Source organism: Henckelia pumila, chromosome 2, assembly GCF_033568475.1.
Source record: "Henckelia pumila isolate YLH828 chromosome 2, ASM3356847v2, whole genome shotgun sequence".
Taxonomy (NCBI): Eukaryota; Viridiplantae; Streptophyta; class Magnoliopsida; order Lamiales; family Gesneriaceae; genus Henckelia; species Henckelia pumila.
Window position 1 is genome coordinate 102,685,330 of NC_133121.1, and position 26,441 is coordinate 102,711,770.

The following is a 26,441-nucleotide window of genomic DNA, read 5'->3' on the forward strand; positions in this document are numbered from 1 at the left end:
AGGGTTAAATCTTATTTTACTTTTGAGGAATTTTAAATTTTAATTAGATTGCATGAATACGTAGAAATTAGTTTCTCAAGCACTATTCGGCTCAATTGTAGCTTTCTTGGCACAAGGTCAGTTATACACCTCAAAGTACCAAAATTAATGAAGAAACAAAACAACCAGCTTTGAGACTGACATTCAATTCTTATTGGACTAGCAGGTTCATCCTTAAATAACTATGATTCATGTAATACAAATCGCAAAAAGCACAAGTATAAATCACTTTGCTTGAGTTGGAATCCGAGGAACATTATTTGCGGAGCTCCTTGTATCACACTCACTCGTAGACATCCTAGATCTTGGATCTCTTGAGTATCTGTTAACCATGCCTTGCTTTGGAACCTCCGTGGTCGTGGATGAGGTTGCATGGGCTCGTGCAGGCTCAGGTATAGGTCTAGAGTTAGCACCTGAAGAAGAAGCTGATGTTGCAATTTCTGACTGATCGTTTCTGGGCAGGTCATGAGATTCATCCTCAATATCAAAAACTGTGTCGAGATCTTCAGCATCATGAAAAACAGTCCATTCAGATTTGTTGGTCTGAGCATTTTTATCCAACAATTCTTCAGAATCTAGTACCTCCCCAGTTTCCAAGCAAGCTTCCTCCATATCCCCATTTTCTTCCAAAGGAGATCTTGCAGTCGGCGCAGAGCCACTATCCTTTGATGAAGAGTTTCTTGTTGATTCAGAAGCCTGAGTAGAGAGCCTTTTTTAGGACCAAATTTGATGCTGCTTCTTTTCAACTTTTGGTTCACATTCCTCAACAGCGACGTCTTTTATCTGTGCAAAATAACAACTATGACTTCATGCAGTGATCAGTGAGGAAACACGATATGACATAATAAGAGCTCTGCATGGAGATCCATGAGAAGATTAGAAATGAAATCTTACCAAAGCATAAAAACGAGATAGTAATGTTTCCAAGTCAACATCCCCGGTAGGCTCAATTGCAGTGCACTATCAAACAACCAGAAAATTAAATAAATTACTTCTGTCTATCTGTTTTGAATTTTTATTCAGCAATTCTAAAACCCGGAGTTCATAATTGGCTTCCGAGGACCATATGATAGCATCTCTCAAGTACTTGCCCTTGCTTAGACAAATGAGAAAACAATATGAAACTCAACTCAAAATTTTCATCAATCTAAGAAACTTAAACAAAACAAGATTTTAAACTAAATGGTTTTGTAAAGTTTGATAGGTTCTAATTTTGTTCTGTTATCTGAAATTCTAATCAATGGTGAATGGTCCCTATCAGAAAATTTAAGTATACCTAGATATCCACCAGGAGAAAAAATGAAGAAAGAGAATACCTTGACTCGATGACCACTGTCCATGAGTCTCGTGACCATATCTGCTTTCATCTGCATGCAGGTCTTTTTGTTTCTTGAACCAGCAAAGCAATCGGTCCAAAAAGGTAAACATGGTATTAGACGGTGAGATAAGTTACTAACATGTTATGGTTAATCATAAGCATTCCTGCTTTCATTAAATCCCTATCCACGCTCAATGTCATATATTCTCCCCATGAAAGAGAAAATACATTCTATATTCTTCGGCAACAGAATAAATAGCCGCGAAGAAGATTAACCAAGGACTAAACAAGACACCATCAGACGTATACACACCATCGTTAACAGAAAGAATTCTTGTGCAACTCCCCGAACCATGCTGGAGATGTGTAAAGTGGAATGTTAAGAGGAAAAATCTAAAAACTTACAATTTTAGCAGCAAATCGAACTTCTTTAAATGCTCCCCTCTTAAGCTCAGTCTACAAAAGACAGTGAAAGTCAAGAAACAAGTTGAATTCAAAATTCCTAATGATGGCAATCTTTTCAAACATCCACAAAATGAGTTGGGATGACTTCAACCACAGACTAGAGTTTGTCTCACCAGGTCATGATTAAACATGAACTGTGGTTGATGAGAGAAAATTTGAGTTTTACAACGTTGATACAGGAAAACTTTTTTCACTTGAATATGAAAAATGAAGTCCTACGGGTAAAATATAAGAATTCTGTAGAAGCCAATTACTCTAAGTTCCACAAAAGAGCACACCCTAGGGTTAAATTGAAACACCAAGAAAAAGTTCTAAATCTTTTGAAGACATTTTAGGTAATTCAATCCCTCATGCTTTTATTGTCTAAGAATATATATGAATAAAGAGATACTATGTAAACAAGATGTGTCTTTCTTACCTTGCTCTTGGCACGTTCTTTGTCCTTCATTTGTCGAAGGTACTTTTCTTTGTTGAAGTCAAAATTTTGCAAACTGGTGGTTTGCCAAGTCTATCAACCTTCATCATGTAAAGCAATAATCTAATTCAGATCCATAAACAGCATAGGAAACAAAATAATCGATAAGAAAAGAGAAATTGCATTAATTTGAGGCATCGGACTAGGAGGATTAGGGCCACTTTCTATTTTTTGAAAAAAAAAAATCTTTGGTCACCCGGTCCTGACGAACGGCAGACCAGGAAAAGCGGTCAGCGGAAGGTAGCTGAAACGACCCTGACTCAACTTTAACTAATAATTAAATAAAATGCGGATTTAAGAAAATTTTATTAAAAATTTCGGCATGACCTCTCTGTTTACAACCAATCTGTCTCAAACAGCAACCAAATTAAAATAAAAGAAATAGACGACTCAAGAAACTAGACCGAGACGAGAACGAGGCCCAAGAGACAGGTTCGACATATCAAATAACCACAAGATTAGAAATCTAATGTTTACCTGCCCAAGAACAATGCTATCAAAACATTACATATACATTTGACAACTAAGCAAAATAAATGCTCCATAACATAAAGATTCTAGTAACTATGCGGAAGGCGAGCATAGGTCGGAGGGATGTGCCGGGCCCGCATCGCAGTCCACTCGATAGTCTTACCCCTTGATCTAAAAGATATACTCCTCACCTGAAAACAATAAGTGTAGTGAGTCTAAAAGACTCAGCAAAAATATGGGGGGATAACGAGTACTACGTAAATACAAGCACACACAGATTAAAAATAGTTGATACTAAAAATACCTTTGTTTTGTGCCCTTACTTTAAACAAGTAAATAAACTTCAAAATGAATGAGAAAACATGAATGATACATATGCATGGCTAAGTCATGTATAATCAATGAAACTGCATAAACTGTATCTGAATCTGTAACTGTAACTGTAACTGTGAACTTAGATCCTTGATTGTGACTCTGTGATTGCGATCATGATCATGGCTATAGTGCACAATGCCGCAAGGAGGTCGAGATGAAACCCACCCGTACTTGCCCTCTATTGGTAAGGGAGACCAGAATAGCTCCGGCCCCACACGAACACATGCTAAGGTAAGGAAACCCATAATGAATTGGTAAGGGAGGCCAAAACGTCTTTCGGCCCCACATGAACACATGAATATGTAGTCACAACCATCTCACTTCGTTCAAAAGTATTTCTTTCCTTTATTGAAATTTGAGACTTAGCATGCATATGTAAATATGAATCATGCATATGACTCACACATGGATGATCGGGATGGTGATTTAGGGAACAACCGAAGATGGGGATCTAAACCATAAATTTGCACTTAGGACAAACCGAGCAATCCGTCCGTAAAACCAATAACTTACTCAATTTTCACTCAAAAAGATTTTCGCTTGGAACCACAACTCCCTTACACTTAGAACTAAGTAAGAAAGTTATCCTCGAGGTATTATCCCTATCCAATCATTCTCTAAAAATTCGATTCCGGACAGCAACCTCCAAAGATTTCCAAAAATCAGCACCTAGCCATACAAGCGCCTAGAACTCGACCAAAACTTAACCGACTTACTTCCCTCTTGAAATGACGTATTCCTAACATCCTACACCGATTCTAAACCCGAGCCCTTAACCAAAACCCGAGTTTAAACCCTGTTTTAAACCAGCCTCTTGACAGCCCAAACACTTCCCAAAATTCTGCTCAACCTTGTTTCAAAACCCACTCCATGAACTTAGCCCAATGCCTCCCAAGTTCCAAGCTATTAGGCTAGGACCAAGTCCAACCCTTAGGCTCATCCAAACCTTGAGACCAACCCCTTGCTCCCAAACTAAATCCTCTAGCTCGAAACAGCCCCTGCCCCGAGCCCATTTCCCAGCTCATGACAGCCCCTTTCGAACTCGACCCAAAACAGTTCCATTACCAATGGCATTTCAACTCCAATTACTTAGCTACTTCCAACACGTCCTAAGCATACCATGTGAACTACATTTCACCCATGGCAGCTCCTACTTCACCATCCAAATCAACACAATGAAAGCAACAATTATTCGACTCACATAATATATCCCATTTCTGAAAAATTCGAACATCACAAGGCAAAACAAATCTGAAATCTTCGGATATATAAATGGAATCATTGAAACTGTACATAAATCTGGAGAAATGATCGAACCAATGCCAAGCACATTTCTGAATTTCTTTTTTTTTTTGAAGAACACGAAGCGTAGAAAAGAAATCTGGAAATTTTTATTTTTATTTTTTTAAAGTAACATAGCTTCAATGCATACCCAATCCAAGTTCATAATCATTCAAAAACCTCAATTAACAACATAATAACAAGCAAGAAATGCAACAAAACTTGAGCTAAGGACAGAAAAAATATATATAATCGAGCAGGGCACTTCTACGAACAGGGCAAAATGTATGTTTCGAAAATGCTTAAAATGCAAGACACCATAGAATGCACTACATAATAATCTACAAAGTGAGAAAGAAGACCACATTCTTGCCTAGCTACAAAATGGAAGAAAATCGATGGGCCCAAGCTAACAGATGCTGCGGCCGAGGAAGGAGGGTGGAGCTGGGCTGAAGCTAATCGAGCTTAAAGGATGCACCAGCCCGCCAGCTTGCTTGGAGCGAAACACCGGAGAAGAAGATGAAGATTGGAGCTGGATTGAAGAAGATGCCTTTCTTCGTTGGGGGCGATACAGGGGAGTGATACGTGAGGGGGTGTGCGTGTGAGGGGAGAGAGTGTGAGTTTTGGGGAGTAGAATACAAGCTTAGAAATTAGAATTTAGGATCCAAAAATGCTATTTAAACTTAGAAATTAGAATTTAGGAAATTTAAATTGCACTAATTAAAATACAAGCTTAAAAATCCAAGAATTTAAACACTTTAAATATTTCGATGTCAGAACAACAAGTAAAATATTTAAATATCAAGCAGAGTGATTTAAAATAATTTAAACAAACTATACTAACATTTAAAAGTAATTTAAATAAATACACAAGCGAAAATAAAAACCTTTAAAATGATTTGGACAATTAAAAATGATTTAAATAAATAAGCTAGACATTTAAAATAGTTTAAAATAACTAACCGCTAAACTTAGGTTATTTAAAATAAAAAAGTTGAACACTCAGAAAATATTTAAACAAATAAACTAAATAGTTAAAATCATTTAAAATAATAAATTAAACAATTAAAATCATTTAAATATGCAAGCTTAAACCTTTAAAATATTAAAACAATTAAATTGAATAATAAACATCATTTTCGCAAATAAACTTAAACAATTAAAAATATTAATTAAATAGTTAGTAAAATAAAATCATTTGAATAAATAATAAAATATTCTATTAGCACGCAATTCAAATAAGAAATTTAAATCACATAAACTTAAAAAAATATAAATCCTAATATTTATTAAATTAATGCATGCGATTTAGTATATTGGATTTTAGGCGTCACAGTAGCAGTTTCTTTAAAAAATTAAACAGTGGGTGCCGACCACTATTTTAACATTAAAAAATATTTTTTAATTAAAAATCATCCCCATTTACTATTATTTTAAATTTTATTAAATATAAACAGTACAACTACAAAAAGAATTTCTAATAAATACACACTTCTATTTCTATTTATAAATACGTTTTAAATATACTACTTTATTTAAATTCTTATGTCCTATATTTACTACAAATACTACTACCTATTTTCCTTACATTATTCCTAAATTTACACACTACCACCACCACTAATTTTTTCCCCAAATCATTTTACTTATATTATTCTTAAATAATTGTAATTATAATAAAAAAAACTACAAGTAGATTTTAAATTTAGTAAGATAATTATAAGGAAAAAAAAAGTACGTAATACTAAAAAAAATACTAACGGCACAAACTTGCCTATAGATTTCAACGAACGCTAGTGCAACAATTAAAAAATGTTATTTACAGAATGTAAATGTTAGTTGCGAAAAATAAATAAGTGTTAATTGTAGAAAAGAAATAAATGTTTTTCTAAAAAAAAAAAAGAAAAAAAGAAAAATAAATAAATGTCTCTTACCTTGCTCTTGGCACGTTTTTTGTCCTTCATTTGTGGAAGTTACTTTTCTTTGTTGAAGTCAAAGTTTTTGCAAACTGGTGGTTTGGCTAATCTATTAACCTTCATCATGTAAGGCAATAATCTAATTCAGATCCATAAACAGTATAGGAAACAAAATAATCGATAAGAAATATAGAAATTGCAATAATTTGAGGTATCAGACTAGGCGGATTAGGGCCACTTTCTATTTTAAAAAAAATATTTGGTCAGCCGGTCCTGATGAGCGGGAGACCAAGAAAAGCGGTCAGCGGAAGGTAGCAGTTTCTTTAAAAAATTAAACAGTGGGTGCCGATTACTATTTTAACATTAAAAAATATTTTTTAATTAAAAACCATCCCCATTTACTATTATTTTAAATTTTATTAAATATAAACAGTACCACTACAAAAATAATTTCTAATAAATACACACTTCTATTTCTATTTATAAGTACGTTTTAAAATATACTACTTTATTTAAATTCTTATGTCCTATATTTACTACAAATACTACTACCTATTTTCCTTACATTATTCCTAAATTTACACACTACCACCACCACTAATCTTTTTTCAAAGAAATAAGTTCTTATTCCTGGAGGTGCAAGGTTTAATCCCTGAGGAGGGCAAAAAACCCACTGCCAGGAGTGGGGAGATCATGTGTAAGGCCCGAGATTATTTAATTTTAATTCGAGAATATTTAATTTGAGAATTTTTGGAGTTTAGATTTAAATTCTAATATTCTTAAATTATTTAGGATTGAAATTGAATTAAAAAGAAGTTTCAAGGGTCAATTTGCAAATAGTGAAGAGATGAGGGGCCAAAGTGCAATTTTGACATTTTGAGTGGGACACTTGTCTACATATGCATATTCACGTGTATTGTGTATGAAATCATCAGATTTTCATCTTCTTCAATTGAGAAAACCGAGACTTCATTTTTTTTGTTGAGATTTCATCTTCAAACCAAGATATCTCAAGATTCGTCCGGTCGATTTCAATTCCGGGCATAGTTCTGCGATCCTTGAAAGACGAGCTTCGATTTGGTGTAAGTATCTTTATGATTCAGCATATTTCGAAATTGAGATGATAAGGAACTCAGAATTTGAGTATGAATATGTGTTCTTGAGATTCTATGTGTTGTATTATCGCAATCGGGTCGAAGATTGGATGTCGTTTCTATTTCTTATGAATTTTTCAGCATATATTTCGAAATGGTAGCTGCTGATATGCTGGTTTATTGATGTATTTTGGCTGGTATATCATGTATTGAAGTAGATATGAATGATAGATTGGTTGGATTTCAGTTTCGGTTACCGATTCCATACCGTTACACCGTCGGTTTGAAAAATGATCAAGTTTGAGTCTAGATTGTTTGAGCTGAGTATGATGTGAGTTCTTGCTGATGTTCTTAGACATGTTTGATGTATTTTCAGATTGAAAACAGGGGACTTCAAGTTAAGAATCACGACTTCGAAACCAATCGACGGAAGAACAAGGTTTGTGACTTGTTAGCCTTGAAGATTGAGAAGAGAATGAGCAGATTTTGATTGTGTTCTTGTTGTGCAGCTATATCAGATTGGAAGAGCTTTGAAACCAAGTTTGAAAGGTATAAGACAACCTTTGAATAAGGGCTTGTACATTCAAGAGATTTTGCTTGAATGCCCTTTCCAAAACCACATACTATGTGCTTATATGTGTTGTATTTGCACATTTACTTGCTTGTTTGACTTAGCTTGTTATTAGTTGGCTTTTACTCTTATGCTTCTAGATTTTGATGCATTCATCTTGAGCCAACAACCCTTTGAGATTTGAAATGGCAGATTCGCCAAAAGAATATGGATGTTTGGATATATATAAAGGAACCTAGGAGATAGATCAACTCCTATGGTTAGAAACTTGATATAGTATGCCAAAGTCCGGGAAAAGAGCTCAACGCCACCCCGAAAGGGAGAGTAGGTGGGAGATTTGTTGTGTTCTTATTCCCCGAGATCCCAAGAACCGATATAGAATTTGATAGCAGATTTTTAAGTCATGCATTGCTATAGATTGGTTTAATGCTTGTTGAGATGTTTATATGAGTGTTTCCTTAAACTTTAAGATATGCATGATATATTTGTTTTATACTGGGATTCAATTCTCACCGGAGATATCCGGCTATTTCTATGTTTGTATGTGTGCATGGGAATAGATGGGGCGAGCACAGGACAAAGAAGGTTGTAAGAAGAACGAGAGCAAGAGTAGCATGTGGTGAACTCGGGTTTATGCAGTAGAGTTGATGTCAACCTTTGTATTTAGATCTTGTCTATGTTTTGTTATAAACACTTGCATATAAAGACTTGTATGAATGACAAGAATAAGAACATTTGAGCATATAGATATGTATGTTGTCAAGAACAAGAGTATGTAAGATCTTATGGTTGTATGTCAAGTTCCATGTTTAGTTACTTGATTAGTTCATGGATTTGCATGTTTTCATCTAGATTTTGATGTTAAATTCATGTTATATGTGTTTGTCAATGTTTGAGAATCAAAACAGGGACAAAGACATCATTTTTCAGCTGTTTGAAAGGCAAATCAGAGGGCCAGGCGCGCCCGCCCAGCCCAGAGGCGCGGCCGCGCCTAACCAAGGCACCTTGGGTGCCTTGGACCGAGCTCTATGCGCGCCCGCGCCACATGAGGCGCGCCCGCGCGTCAAGGTCTACTAAAAAAAAAAAAAAAAATTTGTTGATCTTTTGCGACGTGTTTTTGCGTCAAATGTATGGTTTTGCGTCGCCAAATGTCCTGTATTATTTATTTGATTTTTAAGCAGATTAATATTCTGATTGAATATTTCTTGTTATTAATCGCCCTATAAGATGAGATTAGCACCCGAGGTCCCCACAACAGGTGGTACCAGAGCGTAAGTTCTGGACTGATTAGAGATAAGCGAGCGGGGTAGATTGAGTCCTCTTGATTGATTGATTTTGCTTGCATGATTTAATGTTTTAGATTAAATTGATCACATGATTATGTGTATTGATTTTATAAGCATGATTTATTGCTTTATCAAGTATGTATTATTTGAGAATGAATTTGAACCGGTTTTGGATCAGAACTTGATCTCTAGAGAAGGCATGAAAATGCTAATCAGAGGGGAACTGAAACAGAATGGGTGAGTCTGATATATTGATACTTTTGTGTGCTAATCCTTTTGAATATCAGATATGCCTCCTCGTCAAGCGCCGGTTACTAGACAGACATTGGTCGTTCCTCCGCCAGAACAGGCAGATGTACCACAGGCCGCAGAAGCTCCTAGACCAGAACAGGGTAGTACATCCAATGATCCAATGGATGTTACAGCAACACCTATGGAGACTTTATTGAAAAGATTTCAATCCTTCAAGCCGCCTACCTTGAAAGGAACCGAGAACTCAGTTGAATGTGAAGGATGGTTAGAGGATATGGAAATATTGTTTGATTCCCTAGATTATGCAGATGACAGAAGAGTCAGACTGATTGGGCACCAACTACACGAGGTTGCCAAGAGTTGGTGGATAACAACCAAGAGAGCTCTTGAAAATCGAGGTACAGCTATCACTTGGAAAGTATTTACAAAAGAATTTTATCAACGTTTCTTTCCAGTGTCATACAGAAAGGACAAGGGTGCAGAGTTTGCAAATCTGAAATAGGGGAATCTGAATATAGAAGAGTACGTTGCCAAGTTCTCTACATTACTAAAGTTTGCTCCACATGTAGCTGGAAGTGAGGAGGCCAAAGCTGATCAGTTCATCAATGGACTGAATCCAGATGTCTTTACCCTTGTGAACTATGGGAGGCCGAATAACTTTGCTGATGCACTTGATAGAGCAAAGGGAGCGGAGGCTGGTTTGATTAAACAATGAGGAGCATCGTATGTTGCACAGTCTCAACGACAATCACAACCCCAAGCTCAATTTCAACAATCATTTCCTAGATTCGAGGGAGGTAGCAGCAGCGGTGGTAAGAAAGATTATCTGAAAGCAAAAGGAAAGCAGTTTAAGAAGTCAGGCAGTGGTTCATCCAGCTCTAGTGGGCTAAGACAGAGCAGTGCTGGACAAGGTTCAGGCTACACAGGAATGTATTGCAACAAATGTGGAGGAAGACATCCTAGTGATCAGTGCAGAGGTGTGTCTGGGAATTGCAACATATGCCATCAGCCAGGACATTTTGCCAAGGTGTGTCCACAGCGTGGTCTTGTGAGGTCTCAAGGTGCGGGGTCATCACGATCAGTGGCTCAGCCTGAAAGGCAAGCATCTACTGTACACTCCTTCCAGCCACAGCCTCAGCAACAGAATAGAGCAGGAGGTAGTCAAGCAACGAATCAACCTCCAAGACAACAAGCTCGAGTCTTTGCCTTGACTGAAGAGCAGGCTCAGGCAGCACCTGACGACGTTATAGCAGGTAACTGTACTCTCTGTGGTTATCCTGCTTATGTGCTCATAGATACAGGTGCATCCCATACGTTTATATCTGAACAATTTGCTATATTACATGCATTGCCTGTTGAGTCATTATCTGCTGTAGTATCTATATCTTCACCTTTGGGGAGCGGTATAGTATCAGTGAAATCTGTCAGAAATTGTATACTACAGTTTGAAGATAATGTGATAGAGATAGACTGTATTGTGCTTGGGTTGTCAGACTTTGATTGCATTATCGGAATCGATATGTTAACCAAGTACAGGGCTACCGTAGACTGTTTTCAGAAATTTGTGAGATTCAGACCAGAAATGGCAGGGTAATGGAAATTCTATGGTAAAGGTTCGAGATCTCGAATACCTTTGATATCAGTTCTATCTATGACTAGTTTATTGCAGAAAGGGGCAGAGGGATTCCTTGTTTATGCAGTAGATGTGTTGAAAACTAGCCCAGAATTGGCAGATCTGCCAGTGGTTAGTGAGTTTGCTGATGTCTTTCCAGATGAAATTCCAGGATTACCTCCAGCTCGGGAGATAGACTTCAGTATTGAATTGATGCCAGGTACATTACCGATTTCTAAAGCACCTTACAGAATGGCACCAATAGAGTTGAAAGAATTAAAAGAACAGCTTGAAGATCTTTTAGCAAAAGGGTACATTAGACCAAGTGTTTCACCCTGGGGCGCTCCGGTTCTATTTGTACGAAAGAAAGACGGTTCAATGAGACTTTGAATTGACTACCGACAATTGAACAAGGCGACGGTAAAGAATAAATATCCATTGCCTAGAATAGATGATTTGTTTGACCAGTTGCAGGGTTCCTCAGTGTATTCCAAGATTGATTTACGATCTGGATATCATCAGTTGAGAGTTCGGGATGAAGATATACCGAAGACCGCATTTAGAACGAGGTATGGTCATTTTGAGTTTATCGTTATGCCGTTTGGGCTGACGAATGCTCCAGCAGTATTTATGGGTCTTATGAATAGAGTATTTCAGAAATATCTCGATGAATTTGTTATTATTTTTATTGACGATATTCTGATTTATTCTAAGAATCTGTGTGATCATGCCGAGCATCTCAGAATTATTTTAAAGACTTTGAGAACAGAAAAGTTGTATGCCAAACTGTCAAAGTGTGAATTCTGGTTGAAGAAAGTGGTCTTCCTTGGGCATATTATATCCGGAGATGGGATTTCTGTTGATCCTAGCAAAGTTGAAGCGGTGATCAGTTGGCCTAGACCGACATCTGTACCAGAGATACGGAGTTTTATGGGCTTAGCAGGTTATTATCGCAGATTTATTAAAGATTTCTCCAGTATTGCCAAGCCTATTACTCAGTCGACTCAGAAAAATGCACCGTATGTCTGGACTGAAGCATGTGAAGCCAGTTTCCTTGAGTTGAAGAAGAGATTGACGAGTGCACCAGTCTTGACTATTCCTTCAGGTACTGGTGATTTTACTGTATATTGTGATGCTTCTCACAGGGGATTAGGTTGTGTACTTATGCAGCGAGGACATGTTATTTCTTATGCCTCGAGACAGCTGAAACCACACGAGACCAGATATCCTATCCATGACCTGGAACTTGCAGCCATCGTATTTGCATTGAAGATATGGCGACATTATCTATACGGTGAGAAATTTGAGATTTATTCTGACCATAAAAGTTTGAAATATCTATTTTCACAGTCTGAGCTGAATATGAGGCAACGAAGATGGCTAGATTTACTGAAAGATTTTGATTGTGAGATTAAATATTATCCGGGAAAGTCCAATGCAGCTGCAGATGCCTTGAGTAGAAAGGTATGTGCCTTATCCTTATCTACGATAGGTATCACTAAATTGGTAGAAGATTGCTGCGTTTCTGGATTGATATTTGAAACAGATATGAAGTCTATCAGAATTTGTGCACTTCAAGCTGAGCCAGAATTGTTAGTCAGAATCAAAGAAGCACAAAAGAATGATCAGAGTATTCAGAAGTCTGTTGACATGGTCAGATCAGGGCATCAGTCTGAATACAAGGTTAGTGTAGATGGCGTTTTATATGTGAATAACAGGCTTGTTGTTCCAGATATTTCAGATTTGAGACAGCAAATTTTGAAAGAAGCTCATTGTAGCAGATACAGTGTTCATCCTGGTGGCAGAAAAATGTACAATGATTTGAAAACTCAGTATTGGTGGAAACAGATGAAATCTGATGTTACAGAGTTTGTATCTTGTTGTCTGAATTGCCAGCAGGTAAAGGCTGAAAGAAAGAAACCAGGTGGTTTATTGCATAGCTTACCTATTCCAGAATGGAAGTGGGATCATATTTCTATGGATTTCGTAACAAAGCTACCACGTTCATCCAGAGGTTGTGATGCTGTTTGGGTAGTTATCGACAGATTGACGAAATCAGCATGTTTTATTCCGTACAGAATGACATAAAGACACAATCAGATGGCAGAGATTTATGTCAGAGAAGTGGTAAGATTACATGGTGTGCCTAAATCTATCGTTTCAGATCAAGACCCTAGATTTACATCGCACTTTTGGCACAGCTTGCAACAAGCTCTTGGTACTCGATTGCATTTGAGTACTGCATATCATCCTCAGACTGACGGACAGTCAGAGCGGACTATCCAGACACTCGAGGATATGCTTAGAGCTGTAGTGCTAGATTTTGGCACTAGTTGGCAAGATTCATTACCACTTGTGGAGTTCTCATACAATAACAGCTACCAGACTAGTATTGAGATGGCTCCATTTGAAGCATTGTACGGAAAGAAATGCAGATCTCCTCTTTATTGGGATGATATTTCAGAGACACCTGATATTGGGCCAGATATGATCCGAGAGATGACCGAAAAAGTAAGACTGATTCAGAAAAGAATGAAAACAGCACAAGATCGACAAGCCAAATATGCAAATGTCAGACGCAGGCCTTTGTGTTTTGAACAGGGGGACAGAGTATTCTTGAAGATTTCACCTTTCAGAGGCACTGTCAGATTCGGCAAGAGAGGGAAGTTATCTCCACGATTTATCGGTCCTTACGAAATTCTTGAGAAGCTAGGCAATCTTTCCTATAGACTTGCTCTTCCTTCAGCTCTTTCTGGAATACATGATGTTTTTCATGTTTCTATGCTGCGGAAATATCAGCCTGATATTTCTCATGTTCTCCAGCCAGATGAAGCAGAATTAGATGAGACTCTGAGTTACTTTGAGAAGCCGATACGAATACTTGATCAGAAAGAGAAACAACTCAGAAACAAGACTATTCCTCTCGTGAAAGTTCAGTGGAGTAGACATGGAGTTGAAGAAGCAACTTGGGAAGTCGAATCAGATATGAAACAACGCTTTCCAGACCTATTTCACTGATGTGAGTCTTCTTCAGTATTTCTGTTATTTCTTTTTCTTATATGCGTACAGATTGCATGAGATTTCGAGGACGAAATCATATCTTAGAGGGGGAGAATTGTAAGGCCCGAGATTATTTAATTTTAATCCGAGAATATTTAATTTGAGAATTTTTGGAGTTTAGATTTAAATTCTAATATTCTTAAATTATTTAGGATTGAAATTGAATTAAAAAGAAGTTTCAAGGGTCAATTTGCAAATAGTGAAGAGATGAGGGGCCAAAGTGCAATTTTGACATTTTGAGTGGGACACTTGTCTACATATGCATATTCACGTGTATTGTGTATGAAATCATCAGATTTTCATCTTCTTCAATTGAGAAAACCGAGACTTCATTTTTTGTTGTTGAGATTTCATCTTCAAACCAAGATATCTCAAGATTCGTCCGGTCGATTTCAATTCCGGGCATAGTTCTGCGATCCTTGAAAGACGAGCTTCGATTTGGTGTAAGTATCTTTATGATTCAGCATATTTCGAAATTGAGATGATAAGGAACTCAGAATTTGAGTATGAATATGTGTTCTTGAGATTCTATGTGTTGTATTATCGCAATCGGGTCGAAGATTGGATGTCGTTTCTATTTTTTATGAATTTTTCAGCATATATTTCGAAATGGTAGCTGCTGATATGCTGGTTTATTGATGTATTTTGGCTGGTATATCATGTATTGAAGTAGATATGAATGATAGATTGGTTGGATTTCAGTTTCGGTTACCGATTCCATACCGTTACGCCGTCGGTTTGAAAAATGATCAAGTTTGAGTCTAGATTGTTTGAGCTGAGTATGATGTGAGTTCTTGCTGATGTTCTTAGACATGTTTGATGTATTTTCAGATTGAAAACAGGGGACTTCAAGTTAAGAATCACGACTTCGAAACCAATCGACGGAAGAACAAGGTTTGTGACTTGTTAGCCTTGAAGATTGAGAAGAAAATGAGCAGATTTTGATTGTGTTCTTGTTGTGCAGCTATATCAGATTGGAAGAGCTTTGAAACCAAGTTTGAAAGGTATAAGACAACCTTTGAATAAGGGCTTGTACATTCAAGAGATTTTGCTTGAATGCCCTTTCCAAAACCACATACTATGTGCTTATATGTGTTGTATTTGCACATTTACTTGCTTGTTTGACTTAGCTTGTTATTAGTTGGCTTTTACTCTTATGCTTCTAGATTTTGATGCATTCATCTTGAGCCAACAACCCTTTGAGATTTGAAATGGCAGATTCGCCAAAAGAATATGGATGTTTGGATATATATAAAGGAACCTAGGAGATAGATCAACTCCTATGGTTAGAAACTTGATATAGTATGCCAAAGTCCGGGAAAAGAGCTCAACGCCACCCCGAAAGGGAGAGTAGGTGGGAGATTTGTTGTGTTCTTATTCCCCGGGATCCCAAGAACCGATATAGAATTTGATAGCAGATTTTTAAGTCATGCATTGCTATAGATTGGTTTAATGCTTGTTGAGATGTTTATATGAGTGTTTCCTTAAACTTTAAGATATGCATGATATAGTTGTTTTATACTGGGATTCAATTCTCACCGGAGATATCCGGCTATTTCTATGTTTGTATGTGTGCATGGGAATAGATGGGGCGAGCACAGGACAAAGAAGGTTGTAAGAAGAACGAGAGCAAGAGTAGCATGTGGTGAACTCGGGTTTATGCAGTAGAGTTGATGTCAACCTTTGTATTTAGATCTTGTCTATGTTTTGTTATAAACACTTGCATATAAAGACTTGTATGAATGACAAGAATAAGAACATTTGAGCATATAGATATGTATGTTGTCAAGAACAAGAGTATGTAAGATCTTATGGTTGTATGTCAAGTTCCATGTTTAGTTACTTGATTAGTTCATGGATTTGCATGTTTTCATCTAGATTTTGATGTTAAATTCATGTTATATGTGTTTGTCAATGTTTGAGAATCAAAACAGGGACAAAGACATCATTTTTCAGCTGTTTGAAAGGCAAATCAGAGGGCCAGGCGCGCCCGCCCAGCCCAGAGGCGCGGCCGCGCCTAACCAAGGCACCTTGGGTGCCTTGGACCGAGCTCTATGCGCGCCCGCGCCACATGAGGCGCGCCCGCGCGTCAAGGTCTACTAAAAAAAAAAAAAAAAAAAAAATTGTTGATCTTTTGCGACGTGTTTTTGCGTCGCCAAATGTATGGTTTTGCGTCGCCAAATGTCCTGTATTATTTATTTGATTTTTAAGCAGATTAATATTCTGATTGAATATTTCTTGTTATTAATCGCCCTATAAGATGAGATTAGCACCCGAGGTCCCCACAACAGGTGGTATCAGAGCGTAAGTTCTGGACTGATTAGAGATAAGCGAGCGGGGTAGATCGAGTCCTCTTGATTGATTGATTTTGCTTGCATGATTTAATGTTTTAGATTAAATTGATCACATGATTATGTGTATTGATTTTATAAGCATGATTTATTGCTTTATCAAGTATGTATTATTTGAGAATGAATTTGAACCGGTTTTGGATCAGAACTTGATCTCTAGAGAAGGCATGAAAATGCTAATCAGAGGGGGACTGAAACAGAATGGGTGAGTCTGATATATTGATACTTTTGTGTGCTAATCCTTTTGAATATCAGATATGCCTCCTCGTCAAGCGCCGGTTACTAGACAGACATTGGTCGTTCCTCCGCCAGAACAGGCAGATGTACCACAGGCCGCAGAATTGTTGATCTTTTGCGACGTGTTTTTGCGTCGCCAAATGTATGGTTTTGCGTCGCCAAATGTCCTGTATTATTTATTTGATTTTTAAGCAGATTAATATTCTGATTGAATATTTCTTGTTATTAATCGCCCTATAAGATGAGATTAGCACCCGAGGTCCCCACATCATGAGTGCGATGCCCGTCGAACCATGCGGTCCGAGCCCATGCTATAGGCCGGGGAGGGATGCGGTGGAAGGACATGGGTCGTTACACTCTCCCAAGTCTCAACTCTACCATCTCAAGACAATCATCCAACATCCCTGTTTTCCTTTCTTTCCCATCAAAATGGATTTGATTTTATTTTATTTTATCCATCAGATGCCCTGCACAAAACTCCACAGAATCTCAAACACACAGATAAACATGTTTTTTCCTTATTCAATCAATATGCAAAAGAGTTAATTTATTTCCCTTTCAATCTTCCATCACAAAGCCAGGAATGAATCTAGAAAATTTTAGCTTTGAAGAATTGAATCCCAAAATAGAGGCTAAAATTTGAAACGAGGTATTTAATACTTTATTTAAGTCTTTGGGTTTAGTTATTATATCATAAATCTTAAAATCAAAGGAATTAAATTTGTGACTGCTTTATTTTTAGGTATTACGAGCTTGGAACCCAATTTATAGTGAAGGAATGAAATTCATACGAATTCATAAATAGCTGACTTCTAAGTGACAATGCTCATTCATCTCCTCTATTTTCACAAACAGGTCAAGGAAGATGAAAAGGAAAACTTTTATGGTTTGTAGAAGGATCAAACAAATATTGCAAAGGTTTTATGATTTCTATATTCTTTTATTAAAAAAGCTAATATTTTAGGTGGTATTTGTTATACTCAAACTGGTAGAATTGATGAATTTCGTTAATTATGATTCTTATTTGAGAACATGGTAGACATACTATTAGGAGAGGGAATGACGATTTGAGGCAGAAATCCGTCTATTAGAGCATTAATAGACAGGGCCATCAATTTCAAACACACAAGCTTTCTCACCATGTGCCTTAGAAGATCCCTATTTTGTTCTTTGACATGTCTGACCTACAGCAAGTTCAGATCCAAACAACCACCCAAAGAGTGAGAGGGGGAGAGAGAATCTAACAACAAATGTTCTTAGCAAACTTTACCGATATGATATTTCAACTACTACAAGATTCTTTCCTTTTTAGGCCTACCTCTCATCCACTTTACTGTCTGTTGCAGAATTCTATTCTTAGTTCGACTGTATGTATTAAACAGTCTGACAAGTTCACCTTCAGGTGGAAGAATGTGGTGGAAAAATAATCTTTGAAAAATTTATGAAAATGTCTTGGATCTTGAAATCTTGATTTTATATCAAAGGTATTTTTCTAAATAAAATAAAAGCATTACCTCAACTAAATCCAGCTTCAGGTTTTTAGCTAGTCCAAGTGCGTCGAACCTTGAAATTTCTTTGTAAACTCATAAAAGCAAGCATTTCCAATTCAAAAACAATTCCACAACGTACTGAATGATATTCATCCAAGTGTTTTAGGTATTTTCTTAATTTGACTCAATGTTGTAAATGGCGGGAGGCGGTGGCGGCCTACTGCCTCGGCCTCCTGCCTCGGCCTCCTAAGCGGTTGAATTTTTTAGCAATTTTTTATGTAATAATATATAATCATGCAATGCAATTACAAATAGTCATAATTTATATGTAATATAAGTAATTAAATAATGTTTATTCATAAAGAAGCAACATGAAAATATAAACAAAGTGCAAATAAATATGTAAATGCAAACTAACAAGATAATTAAGGTGGTGGATCATGGAGACAGCGACGACGGGCGGCTGGAGGCGATTTGAGGCAGGTGGTGGACACTTGAAACCAAAAGTAAATACAAAAGAGAGTGTGAAATATTTTTATTATATCTAGGGTTTTTTAAATTGACTGACTTTGACTGGTTTTTAAAATTGATTGACTCTGACTGGTAGACAAGGATTTTAAAATCATTCACCGTCTCGGCAGTATGCTTGCCCGCCGAATGGCCTCGGACCGCCTTAGACAAAAACGGGCGGTCGAGGGATAACTACCGCCTAGGCGGCCGCCTCGACTGCCATTTAGAACACTAATTGTCACCAAACATAAAACAAAAAGTTCACCTTTTCTCATCGGTGTGACATATTTTGTTCATAAACCACACAATAATAGAACTTTCTCCACAAGAAATCTTTTAAATTCAATAATTCCCCTCGTTCGAGTATATTTTATATGTTAAGTTTGACTAAAGAAAAGTCATATTCAAATTTCTAGCAATATATGGCCCATCATCAGGCCCATCAGGCCCCTGAATTTCATAACATCAAGAGTTTAGACAAGATCAAGTATCACATGCCCATTGCAAAATTCACCCTAAAGGGGGTTCAACGCGATCATCTAATAAAAGAGAGTTTTCAAGATTACCCGGTAAAATATTACATTCATGCAAATAACAGTGCGAACAAAGAAATATTTGGGCGATGAATGTTGTATGAGGTCTCGGAATTCCGGACCTGATTCCCAAAATTTCACATAAGTACAAATATAGTCTCAAAACTCTTGCATGATTAAGTGATGCTGTAACAACAAACAGCAGAATTGCAAGGTCTTGAAAAAGAATTAAAAAAAACAAGGTAAAACCCTCATATCCCAGACTAAAGTGGGATAAGGAACATAAAAGCTCTGTCCCTAGTCCAACAGTCCTAGATTCCACAACCCCATAACCCTGAGTCCTCCACTACAATACTTTTCAGTATCAATGCACTCAAATGTAGTATAAACTCTGCATCACAATAACTCTAACTAGTAAAAGAAAAATCACCTTCACCCGAAACAATCTTAATAAACTGACTTGTGATTTGCTCATTCAACCTAGGCCGCTTGTGACTTCTTCCGTCTTCTGATTAGCCTGAAATACATAACCAGGAAACGAACATACAAACATTAATGCGTGATCGTTCAGTGACACAGCCATAAATATGAGCGAGGTGAAAGATTACCTGAGCAGGCGCCACAAAGAATCTGACACTATAGAAAAGCTCCAATTGACTATTCCGGAAGATGAAATTGGGGCTATTCAACCCCGGAATTAAGGTTCTCCAAGAAATACGTTGGTTGACGACGCCTGATGGAGCTTGATTTAAGGTATAACATCTCTTTAACTCTTTCTCGAGAAGATAAAATTTTTGTTTTGATTGCTTCGCGGTTGTCCAAAACGCCATGCTCATCCGTAAGAATGAAGCAGTAGAACCCTAATTATAGAAATTGGGAATGGGATTGGGATTTAGGCATAGTTATTAAAGGCGTGCGCCTGGCTGCGCTAGGCGCACCAATTGCGCCTGGGCACTGTTGCGCGCGCCTCTCCTGAGGCACAGATGAGGCGATAAGCAGAGAAGCGAGCGCTTCTCTGCAGGTTGAATAATTTTAATTAAAACCCTTAACTCAAATGCCCATAGCCCAACCAAGTTTTAAGCCCTAGTGCCTATTTAAGCCCACTTTAATTTAATTTAATAATCAAAAGTCTGCATGCATGTAATTGATCTAAACCTCACGGCTGGCGGCAGAGTGCAGACTCTTCATCTCCTCTAATCCTCTCCTCTCAAAACTCTCGTTCAGTCGTTCTTTATCTCTTCTAATCCTCCCCTCTCAAAACTTTCTCTACTCACGCCATCATCAGAGAAGCAGAAGACTAAGTGAAACTAGGGGTGGGCAATCGGTTCGGGTAGTTCGGGTCCCGACCCGACCCGAACCCGATCGGGTAGTTCGGTTTTCAAGTCGGGTTCGGGTGATATATATTTAATCGGTTGGGGTTCGGGTAGTAAAATGCTACCCGAAATACCCGATCGGGTACCCGATTACTATTAATATATTTTTTATAATAAAATATATAACTATTGGGTTGGACTATAGATTGAATAAATCCATAAGGCCCATTAGTTTGAATTGGCTATTAACCTAGATTAGAGAGGCCCACTAGTTTGAATGGGCTATTAACCTAGATTACAGAGGCTGGGGAGTGAAGAGCAGAGCCGCAATCTGCATTAGGCATGGCTTCCATCTGCTACTTGTTTCGATTTAATTTCTTGCAGCTTCAAGGAAGTACACACGCCAATTCCATGTTAATTGGTTACGTGCAACGTTCTCCCACGAGTTTGGATTTTGATTTTGCTGCTCTCGATGTTCTCGAAGAACGAGATAAACGAGACTTTGGCGAGGAAGAAGATTTCAATTTATTCTGTTCCTGCGTTTTCTTGATGCTAAACACTTCAGTGGATGGTTCTTCTTTTAACGTCTCAAGACCTGGTTGTTGCCTCCCGGATTCTCCATAATCTGTCCACAAGTCAGAAACCGAATTCTCCATAATCTGTCCACAAGTCAAAAACCGAACCCGACCAGATCCGAACCCAATTTAATTGGGTAACCGATAGGCGGGTACCCGAGGACTTCGGTTCGGTTTCGGGTAGTGTAAATTGCTACCCGAAAAATCAGGTACCCGACCCGAATAACCCGAAACCCGTATTACCCGACCCGTGCCCACCCCTAAGTGAAACTGTGAAAGTGACTAACTATTCAAATCAGCGGTCAGCCAATCAGGTAACCATCAACAGCCCTTGTAGGCTGTTTTTTCAATTTCAAGAACTCTTGATTTGGCAGTGGTAGTGCTCTGCTTCCATTTTTTTTTTTCAATTCACATCATCTCACTACCTTTATCCTTCAACTTTATATCCTCCAGTCCACAACTTTGTTTCCTTAGTTTACCATTACATTTTAGATTATTGAGTTTGAAGTTTGAACTACTCAAGTTTTTCACTTTATGAAATTTTAAATTTTTGCCAAATGCGCTTTACTTCGAGAAGGCGTGCGCTTCGCTTTGCGCCTTGCGCCTCAGGCTCTAGGGCACCTAGCGCTTTTGTGCGCCTTGCGCGCCAAATAACTATGGATTTAGGGAAGATGGTGAGCAGAGACTGAGTCCATTGATCTTGGTATGTCCTATATTTCAAAGTTACTTTCAGCCCAATTTTCCCAATAGCAAAGCCCACCCGGTGGTGTTTCTATTTTTAGTTGTATAAATTGTAGAGCAACAAAAGTAATCATTCTTAATATATATCAGTACTCGGGAGCACGCGTTGCATGCTCTTATGCAATAAGTTTTTTTTAAATAAAAACAAAAAAAATAGAGAACAATTTTGAAAAATGTTTTTACGTAAATAAATAAATTAAGATTATAAATGTTGTATTTTCGTAAATAAGTAGTTATCAATGATAAAATAAAATGACATTTTTGGTAATTTTGTTAGAATCATAATTTTGGTAATTAAATATATACTAAAGTTTGAAACGCATTATATGAATATTTGATAACTTGCACTCAATAAATTAAAGTTTGAAACGCATTACATTTTAAAATTGTTTTTTTAGCATGATGTACCCTCTAAAATCAAATTAAACTCATAAATTATTTTTTGCATTTTTTAAAATAATTTTCAATTAAAATATTTCCCCAGGTATTAAAACTAAAGGGCAATTTTGTCAACGGGAAAAAACGATTTATTTAACATAAATTAATTTTTGTATATATCAACTTTAGATGTCTACAATTGAATATTTATCACTTGCAACTTGTTTGAAAGGTTATTTTTTAGAGGAGAAACTGAAATTGAAAGAAGATATTTGGTACCACTTGGATAATTTTAAAATGGAACTAAAAACATATTGATTTTTGTAAAATGTAATTTATTTGTGATTTTTTTTACGAGAAAAACTAAATATATTAAACCAAATCACTTAGAATTACATCATAAACAACAAAGGCAGAGGAACCACTCTGCTCTAGGGGCGTGCAATCGGTTAAAATCGAACCGACCGAATCGAAATTATGAAAACCGCACCAACCGATTTATTTTTCGAACAAACCGAATCGACCAAAATTTTATAAATAAACCGATTAAACCGAACCGATTAAAAATCTATTATTTCGGTTATTTAAGGAACAAATAAAAAATGCCTTTTAAAAGGTTTTTTTTCTAATAAAAAATCGGTTATTTCGGCAAAACCTTTTAAAAGGCATTTTTTATTTGTTCCTTAAATATTACATTAGGCCGTATATTCCAATTTACATTCCTTCATCATGTAAATCTTGCTTCGAGAGTGTTGCATCATTCAACCACTATTTGAACTAATTTTCACATGATGTTCCCACTTAATAATATAACCCAACTTTTAACAATAATTAAGAAAAACCAACAGATAAAAAAATATGGGTCGGTAGTACTTAATAGTACTTGGAATGAAATTCAAAAAATACCAAATATTTGATACAATTAATTAAACAATTAAATTTCAAGATGAACCCATAAAAGAAAACAAAAAAATCATAATCGTTCTTAAAGCACTTATGATTTATGAAATCTAATTTACCACAATCGTTCTTCAATGGCCACTTTTTAAGAAATCAAGGAACTGGTATAAGAAAGACCTACCAATGAGTATGCGTTCCTTCAGAGTTCAGACTTGTTTTAGTACGAATCTTTAAAGATTTTGCCAAAAATTTTCACGAAAATCGATCAGAAATTGAAGAGGATGTGAAGTGAAGATGAATGAGACGTTGGGAATTAGGGCGCGGCCGACGCAAAAGTCGATCGAGAAGTGAAAAATGAAATGAGATAAAAGAATTGCGCAGTCAGTAGGGGGAGCAAAACATCTGTCAAACAGAGAAAACCGACCAAACCGAAAAAAATCAAAAATTCGGTTCGGTTTATTCGGTAGCTCGGTTATTTTTTTTTTAAAATATCGGTTATTTCGGTTTAGTCGGTTCGGTGCCGGTTTTTTGAAAAATAACTCGGTTAAACCGAGGAAACCGATTATGTATTTATATATTTAAAAAATACATTATAGGCCTTATATTTGATTTCCAAATTTCTGTTGGGCTTTAAACTCATTATGTACCTAATTTTATTTAAGCCTAGCCCAACAATAAAAGTTATCTACTGACTGCGCGATTCATTTATCTCATTTCATTTTTCACTTCCCGATCGATTTTTGCGTCGGCCGCGCCCTAATTCCCAACGTCTCATTCCTCTTCACTTCACATCCTCTTCAATTCGTGATCGATTTTCGTAGAAATGTTTGGCCAAATCTTTAAAGATTCGTAGTAAAACATGAAGTCTGAACTTTGAAGGAACGCACACACATTGGTAGGTCTTTCTTATACCAGTTCCTTGATTTCTTAAAAAGAGGCCATTGAAGAACGATTTTGGTAAATTAGATTTCATAAATCATAAGTGCTTTAAGAACGATTATGATTTTTTTGTTTTCTTTTATGGGTTCATCTTGAAATTTAATTGTTTAATTAATTGTATCAAATATTTGGTATTTTTTGAATTTCATTCTAAGTACTATTAAGTACTACCGACCCATATTTTTTTTATCTGTTGCTTTTTCTTAATTATTGTTAAAAGTTGGGTTATATTATTAAGTGGGAACAGCATGTGAAAATTAGTTCAAATAGTGGTTGAATGATGCAACACTCTCGAGGCAAGATTTACATGATGAAGGAATGGAAATTGGAATATACGGCCTAATGTAATATTTAAGGAACAAATAAAAAGTGCCTTTTAAAAGGTTTTTTTTTCTCATAAAAAATCGTTACCGATTTTTAATCGGTTCGGTTTAATCGGTTTATTTATAAAATTTCGGTCGGTTCGGTTTTCATAATTTCGGTTCGGTCGATTTGGTTTTAACCGATTGCACACCCCTAGCAGTCCTAGCAGTCAGTAGATAACTTTTCTTGTTGGGCTAGGCTTAAATAAAATTAGGTACATAAGAGTTTAAAGCCCAACAGAAATTTGGAAATCAAATATAAGGCCTATAATGTATTTTTTAAATATATAAATACATAATCGGTTTCCTCGGTTTAAGCAAGTTATTTTTCAAGAAACCGGCACCAAACCGACTAAACCGAGATAACCGATATTTTTTAAAAAATAACCGATTTACCGAATAAACCGTGCGAATTTCTGATTTATTTCGGTTTGGTCGGTTTTCTCGGTTTGACCGATATTTTGCTCACCCCTACAGTCTGCCCTCTAGAACAAACAAAAAATCAGTTTTTTTTAATTATATTTGTGATTAATTATGTTAAAGAAATTTAAAAAATAAATATTTAATTTGGATAAAATATAAAACAATGTATATATATATATATTTTATTTAAAAATATAAAAAGGTTCAAACTGATGATTTTAATTTCATATTCTCTTCTAATATATATCCAAGTGGTTCATAATATCATCTCTCAATTTCAAATTCTGTTTTAAAAGACCAAATAATTTAAAAAAATGTTATGTAAAAAATTTAATTAGGTTAAATAAATCTTTTTTTTCATTTCACAAAATTGTCCCTTTAGTTTTAATATTTAGAGAAATATTTTAATTAATTAAAAAAGAATATAAAATGCTGGTTTTAATTTAATTTGACAGTAGATTATACCAAAAATACATTTTAATTGTTAAGTGTGCTTAGAAGCCATGCAAGTTGCCAAATAACCCAAATATATTTTAATGAATAGATTTAAAATGACTTACTAATTGAGAACTGGTTTGGTTAAAAGAATACCTTACATTGAGGACCATAAAATTTTAAATACATGGATATAAAAATTACGCAAATGAGTGGCGTATTCAAAAGTTGTTTGTTTGTGCAATTAGTCTTTTATAGATCATTGTTTTTGGAGATTAGTCGATTTCCATGTAAAAATATGATCGATCATATTGAAAATCTAATTTGCACTTCCCATCATCATCAAATTTTGACCTTGAATCTTGATAAAAGAACACAGAATAAATATTTAAATTCTACACGTATTAAACATTCTCAACCAAGAGAAAAAAAAATCATTTACCACCTTTTAACTCCTACTTTTGACCAATCTGCATCATCCTATGTTGCTGAAAAGACGAATAAACAACATTACGACTCAAATTTAGAAACATCTAAGGGTAAAAATTTATCAATATATATGAAGTCCACTAAAAAATACATGTATTAATAAATATCCACCTTTAGATTTTTCTTGGATAGTGCCCATACATGTAAGATCTAATTTACCACAAAAATGACTTTACCATAATTATCACCAACTCAAATTTAACTTCCTTATTCACAAAAAAGAGGAGGGGGGGGGGGGGGGGAGGGGGGAAAAAAAAAAAATTTCCGCACAATGGCCAGTAACACTGTGTTTGGTGCACGGGATTTGGATAGGATTTGGTGGGATTTGGATTTGCAACTATTTTAGTGTTTGGCAAAATAAAAATCTAAAATAGGATTGGTATTTGATGGCATTTCATGGAATTTCATTTAAATAAATGAAATCCTTACAAAATTGGTCGGATTTCATGTGATTTCACGGGATTTGAGTTTATAAAAATAAAATAATTATTTCTAATAATAAATTTATAAATTTTAGTTATAAATTTAAGTTTTCTTAATTTTTTTTTCA

General features: G+C 36.1%; 1 pseudogene; it reads right to left on the reverse strand.

The window, feature by feature from the left end:
* Positions 1-93: 93 nt before the first annotated feature.
* On the reverse strand, positions 94-6,738 carry LOC140878039 (translation initiation factor IF3-1, mitochondrial-like; annotated as a pseudogene).
* Between the last annotated feature and the right edge of the window lie 19,703 nt (positions 6,739-26,441).